At 39.1% G+C, this 7,024-nt stretch overlaps 1 long non-coding RNA gene across 1 annotated transcript; it reads left to right on the plus strand.

Moving 5' to 3' along the window:
• Nucleotides 1–3,168: 3,168 nt before the first annotated feature.
• Nucleotides 3,169–6,147, plus strand: LOC122066765. Its single transcript, XR_006136461.1, has 4 exons — nt 3,169–4,253; nt 4,349–4,417; nt 5,607–5,943; nt 6,067–6,147. It is a non-coding gene; the product is annotated as an uncharacterized LOC122066765 (long non-coding RNA).
• The last annotated feature ends 877 nt before the right edge of the window (nt 6,148–7,024 follow it).

Genomic DNA, 7,024 nt, shown 5'->3' on the forward strand with positions numbered 1-7,024 from the left:
GAGACCCCATCTTTATTAGCCAATTTTGGCAACAAATGTTCAAGCTTAGCGGCCACTTTAAACATGAGCTCTGCTTATCATCCTCAATTAGATGGACAAATAGAAGTCCTTAATAGATGTCTGGAACAGTATTTAAGGAGTTATGTGCACACAAAACCAAAGCAGTGGGTTCATTTCTTGGCATGGGCTGAATATTGGTATAATACTTCACATCACAGTGCTATTGACATGACTCCTTTCCAGGCCCTATATGGAAGAGAACCACCGATGATTCTAGATTACGTTACAGGTTTATCAAAAATAGAAGCAGTGGATCATGAGCTTAGCAACAGACAACAAGTGTTGCATCAGTTGAAAGAAAATTTGTTACAAGCTCAACAATGAATGAAGGCATAAGCTGATTTACACAGAAAAGAATTACAGTTTAATGAAGGAGATTGGGTATAGCTCAAGCTACAACCATATAGGCAACTAACCATTTCCAAGAAGCAAAATCAGAAGTTGGCTAGTAGGTTCTATGGTCCTTTTCAGATTTTGCAGAAAGTGGGTCATGTGGCCTATAAATTACAACTACCACTTGAAAGCAAAATTCATCCGGTGTTCCACGTCACCTTATTGAAACCTTTCAGGGCATTCTTCAAGAAAGTGCAATCAATCCTCTTCCTCAACTAAGCTACTCACCAACTTGTTCACATTCCAGTAGCAATTCTGGCAACCTGAAAAGTTGTTGTTAAAGGGAAATTGCAGACTCAGATTTTGATACAATGGGAACAATTGCCACTAGAGGATGCTTCTTGGGAAAGTATGGAGGAGTTTCAATCTCAGTTTCCCACCTTAGACCTTGAGGACAAGGTCCTTTTCGATTAGGATGGAAATGATACAATTTGTACAGCCCCTGTGATGTTAAATTAGGTGAAGATCATAAGCAAATCAAGTAATGACATACCAGCAATAGAAGAAGGGAGTGAGGATGTGAATTATGTAAGAGAGACTTCACCAAACCCAATAATGCCAGCCACATCATCTGCACAAGAGAGGAGAATAGCAAGGCTTAGAAAGGATCCAATGTGGACAAAGGACTACTGTATGGCATAGTAAAGAAGTAGAGGGAGTGGGTGAGGCTTGACAATGACAGCTAGAAAAACAACTTGTAGCAACTTGTGTGTAGGAATAACCAATTCAGTTGTACGGTTAGGATTAGCTACTGACTCTATAAAGAGCCAAGAAATGTACAGTGACAAGAAATGGAAAAAGCAGATACTTCTTTTCACTTTCTCTTTCTTTCTTCTTCACTCGGAGTCTTCTGAAACTCGAATTCAGTTCCCCTATTCTTAAAAATCCATTTCTTATCATTGGTGCTTTCATTTACTTACTCCATTTTCAGAGTTACAATGGTTGAGGGTACTAGATCAAGCAAGTTAGATGACAAATACAAGAAAGACACTGAAGAAAAACTGGATAAGCTTGCTCAATCGATTCAGCAATTGCAAACATTCATGTTAGCCATGGATGCCAAGATTAAAGCATGGGCTGGTCATTCTCCATCAGCTGCTCATGATTCTTCGTTGCCCCAAGAAGGTGCTTTGCAGCAGTCCTCACCTCAATTTTCTATCTCAAGATTCATGAGATTAGAGGTACCTAAGTTTGATGGGAATGATCCTTCCAGATGGATATTCAAGATTGAAAAATTCTTTGATTTCCATTCTACTCCAGAAAATCAAAGATTGGTGATAGCTTCTTTTCACTTGGAGGGATCTACTCTTAATTGGTTTCAATGGATGTAATCCAGTGGGTTGATCAGTGGGTGGAAAGGGTTTTTGCAGGCTGTATCTTTGAGATTTGGGCAGTCTCTGTTTGAGGATCACAAAGGAGCCCTTGCCAAATTGCAGTAGACCTCCACTGTTACAGCTTATCAAGAATAATTTGAGAACCTATCCTATAAGGAAAGTGGTCTATCTGAGCCATTTCTGATCAGTTTTTTCATTTCTGGACTGAAACCTGAATTGAAACGAGAGCTAATTGCTCAACCTGCATCCTTATTACAAGCAATGGCTTTGGCAAAGCTACATGAACAAAAATATATTGATCTCAAGCATTCTTGGAAACCTCTGCAACCTTCCAATTCCATTGGTCTTTTGGGACCGCCACCAGCCACAAAACCTTTACTACTGCCTACTACTAAAGCTTCTGTACCTGTGAGAAAGTTATCACCTGCAGAGATCAAGACCAGGAGAGAAAAGGGCTTTGTTATTACTGTGATGATAAATTCATGCCAGGACATAAGTGTAGAAATAAGCTCATGTTACTAGTAGGAGAAAATGATGAAGATTGTGATCCAAATGAATTGTTCAGAAATGATGATGAAACCATTACAAATTCTGCATTATATGAAATTAGTATGCATGCTTTTGCGGGGCAAATAAACCCAAGAACTATTCGTTTGAAGGGGAAATATCATGAACATCATATCCAAGTTCTGATAGATAGTGGCAGCACTCATAATTTCATTCAAGAAAGGGTTGCAAAGAGATTAGGATTGCTCATATTTCCCTGCAAACAATTTAAAGTCTATGCGGGCAATGGGGAATTCTTGTTGTGCACACAACGATGTAGGTCAGTCACCTTGTCTATGCAGGGCCATATTTTTACTCTTGATTTGTTTATGTTACCATTGGAGGGGGCAGAAATAGTCCTTGGAATTCAATGGCTTGAACTTTTGGGTCTTGTGCTCACTGATTACAAACTGCTCACAATGGATTTTGAGTGGGAAGGAGTTAAGGTGCAGTTGAGGGGTGAGCCTTGTATTAATGATGACCCCTTACAAAGAAAGCAATTTCAGAGGTTATCATGTTGTGAAGGAATAGCCTCCCAAACCAGCTTATGAATTTACAGTGAAAGGAGGAGAGAAAGTGAGCTTGGAGATAGATGGGATTGAGGTGATGATCAGTTCTATAATTGGTTCCTTGCTCTACTATAATTTCCCCATTCATTCATCTTATGCTCTGCCTTGACAACTTAATTAATTTCGCTAAAAAAAAAGTGCTTAACATGGGAGATAGTGGTGGGAAGATGGGATGTGGAGTACAGCGCAGAATTTGTGCCCAGTGAGGAAGGAAGCTACAGCATCGAGAAGGGCAGGAGGATTATCGCAGTAGCAAACCTCTCTCTCTCTCTCTCTCTCTCTCTCTCTCCTTCAAATTACATTTTCAATACTATTTGCATGAATTCAGAAGACCCCCTCAACAAGGCTCTCAATGCACCCAACAATTCTTGCACTTCGCAAATACAGAAGCCATTAATTCTTGCACTTCGCAAAGGTAATAAACTATTAGTTATTTCATTTTTTCTCCTTCAATTTGTCTTGCAGGGCAATTATATTGAGTTCGAGAGGAAATTTGTCGCTGTGTACTTTCCTCCCAATGCCAAAAAGAGGTGGTGTGTTTCTCTGTAAGGAAATGGTCAGCAAACAACTGGTGTTGTCCCTCGGGTTTGTTGCTGGAGAAAACCTGTCTCCTTGTTGATGTTAGGACTCATTGGGGAGATTGAATCTAGGTAGTCTTGTTGTAGGGGATTCTGGTACCCGTAATATTACGTCATCCTTCATCATGTGTACCTAATATGGGTTCTTTCAGTATTGGACCAAGAGGGTGATTCTCTGATTTGTTTGATGAAATTTCCAAATTATATTTGTTATGTAGTTAATGTTTGTTCAGGTACTAATACAAAGTGTCAAATGGATTATATCTCCTCTCTTAGTTATTTATATTGGACGTTAACATGCAACATGCTTTTTTAATATAATTTTTGCAGGATGTATGGCACTGCAAAATATGCAATCCCAGGCCTGGTCGGGGTTTTGGCATTCTTTTTGGTTTATTGGTCTTGAAAATTTTTAGTGCTGCTATCTTGTTTTTCAGTTTGCGATTAGTGTTATCCCCAATCTCATAATCACGCTTGTTAGTTGTTGGCACTCTAGAATTTTTAAGACAAGATTGTTCTTCACTTTTATACATTCTATTTGACATTTACCCTTTTCAGAAGCTAGGGATGAAGTTTTACCCAGGCTTTGCAAATTCAAGTATGATAGTGGTACCCTGGAAGAACTTATCAATGTTGATATGCCACGTGAATATTAGAATGCAGCAGGGCAAATGGCCCTAGACTATGCGAAAGCAATAAAGGAAAGTGTATCTGAGCAACTGCGTGTAGTTCGTGATGGTCAGCTAAGAATTGTTTTTCCACATGATCTAAAGGTTAGTGTGTAAGTTGGTTTTATATAAAAGTAGCTCTTAATTCCTGTAGTATTACTGAGTGTCATTTTCTTTTACATGTGAACTTCCTCCATTAGATTTGTTCTTAGGAATTTTGTGCTCGGCGTCATGAGGAGCTCATTCATCCAAGGTTGATCATTCCTCAGGTTAGCAATTAGAAAGTAGATAGATCCATTATATAATTAAATGCCTCATTGCTTTATTTCTGTCATGACTTGTGCACCAGCAATATGATCTCTAGATGATTTTGCATATTTAACTTGTCTTGCCCAAGAAATGAATGAAATTTTATGGACCATGACTGGATGCTTGGTAAGCAAAGAGTATAAAATAAAATTTAAACACAGTAAAGGAAGACAAAGAGAAAACAACTGTTTGCAGTTTCATTGAACCCTGTGGGTCAATTGGAATAAAATGGGACAGATCCATGATCATGTCAGGCTTATTTTTTAGAGTGAGTATAGACTATAGATGCATTAGAAATCACTTCTCTCTTTACTAAAATTAAATTCATATGCAATTATAATGAATTATCGGTTTTCCTCTTGCTAAATACTTTTATTTTTCTTTTCTTTTTTCAGATGTTATTAATTTTGTTACTGTTTTGTTTTCCTGGGTCTTAGTGGGTGGGAAATGTCCGGCAAACCCTTCTATAAAAGAAACTCTTTTAATAGAATGGTTATGTAAATATGGTTATGCAAGTTTAATAAATAATGCAAGTTTGGTAAAGCTTGGGCTTAGAAATGTCTTACGGTTGGGTGAGTAGGCCCAACCCTTTTCAATTCTTGTTTTACGGATGCATGATGTGTTAGCATTGTGTATATAAGTTCATCTGTGTACTGATGCACGTTTCTGTAAGTTAGGCTATTCCTCATTGTTTATAATTTCTTGGTTGCTCATGTCAAACTTTCCTGATGGATCAAATTGGGTTTCTGAGCAGGAGATGATTAAGACCTGGTACTACACATGCATAGTTATTCTGTAGCTTGTATATTGTATACCTAGAATTTTCTTCAGCAATTTGATTTTTCCGCTTGATGTGGAGACTTATTAGCCATTGTCGAGGTCTTTAACTATTTCAAGGACTAGAATCTTGTTTTAATGGTAAGGAGGTAATGATCTTGAAATCTGTTTTCTAATGTAATGCATCACATGGCCCTTTGCTTAATTATAGGGAAAAAAATATCTTGGATTAGATGGGTTTGTTTTGATCTTCATAATGAATTTGTGGGTTGCTGAAGCATGATTTATATATTTTTTTCATTTATTTCAGCAGCTTCTAACTGCTTATGTGTTTGGATACACAGCTGACGTTTCAAAAGTATCACATTGTAGGTCAGAGTCATAGAAATGCCCGTCGTTCTCATTGCTATAGTTCAGAACTTGATGACATAGATGTGAAAGGAAAGTCCACAAGCAGAGGATACCAATTAAAGATCATAGATCAAGATTACACAGAAATTCGTTTTGATGACTCACAGGATTCCTCCTGTAAAAGCATGCCATATGGACCAGCTGGGTTAGCAGGTAATGAAGAGCAGAAGAGGGATCTATATATCAGAGCTCAAAAGAAGTGAGGAAAGTGAAGAATTGGGAGAGTTTTTGAGGGAAGAAAGATTGAATTGTTGCTCCAGGAAACTCTTAACATTGGAGGAGCTCCTCTACTGTCTTGGTAACTGAAATTTTGGTTCTACAGCTTGGGCTTAGTTTTCAAATATTCTCTTAATTCCATTCATTCCATAAAAATAAACACGCTACAGAGGTCTGATTGATAATATTGTTGTGTTTTATGGAGGTAACACCCCTGGCCTGGTGGTATAGACTCTCTGCTATAACTGCAACCAGGGAGAAAACCGCTAAATGGCTTGAGTTGCAATGCAGCACAGCCCTCGCACGTGTATTCCGTACCGTACTCATACTCCTCGGGAACCCACCAATCCCTATTGGGAAACTCAACTGTGGGGCCCGACCCTTGACCTTCAGGCGGGTAACCTGCAAAATCATCTAAAAGAGGTGTACACGTCCGATGAGCTCACTAGCTCAGTAAGTGAAAAGAAGGACCACACAACAATCCACGCAGCAATCACATCCATATGCACTACATGTTATGCAATTCATTTTAAACCTCATCCACCTAAACATTACTAAGTCTTCGGTTTAGTGCTACTACAACCATAGTGCGCGTATACTCTGGGTACGAGCCGCGAACTCCATCCCGGGATACGCCCATAGGGTTGTCGGATAAGGCCCACCGTGAGTACTCGAAAAAGTAAAGCATGCTGACTACCGGCTCTCAACATAAAAGTAAATGATAGAAAGTAAAGGTGCTGACTCCAGCAATTTAAAAGCAGTACGATTGACCCTCTTGAATATACCACCAAGGTTGCCGACTATCCTAATGACTAGCAGGGCATATGTCTAACCGCCGCAGTGACCCGACAACCGCGACCACTGCTTCCCCCCAAACACCTCAACCCCTGTTGGGAAGGGTCGTAGCACGGGAAGATGATAATCTTAAACCGCATGCTCTTATATGACATAGTACGATTGCATAGTGCCATCTCGTCTATTCCACGGGCCACCAATGCACTTGTTTTCAAGCCGACTACAACTTCTAGTCTAATAATGCACCATGCACAATGATCCCATCATTCATCATATAAGCATATCATCATTTAGCATTTAGAAAGTAAAACACAACACACATATCATATTCATATGAGGATGGCTAAGCTACACATAGTTTGCATGAT

This window comes from Macadamia integrifolia, unplaced genomic scaffold, assembly GCF_013358625.1.
Source record: "Macadamia integrifolia cultivar HAES 741 unplaced genomic scaffold, SCU_Mint_v3 scaffold2569, whole genome shotgun sequence".
Taxonomy (NCBI): Eukaryota; Viridiplantae; Streptophyta; class Magnoliopsida; order Proteales; family Proteaceae; genus Macadamia; species Macadamia integrifolia.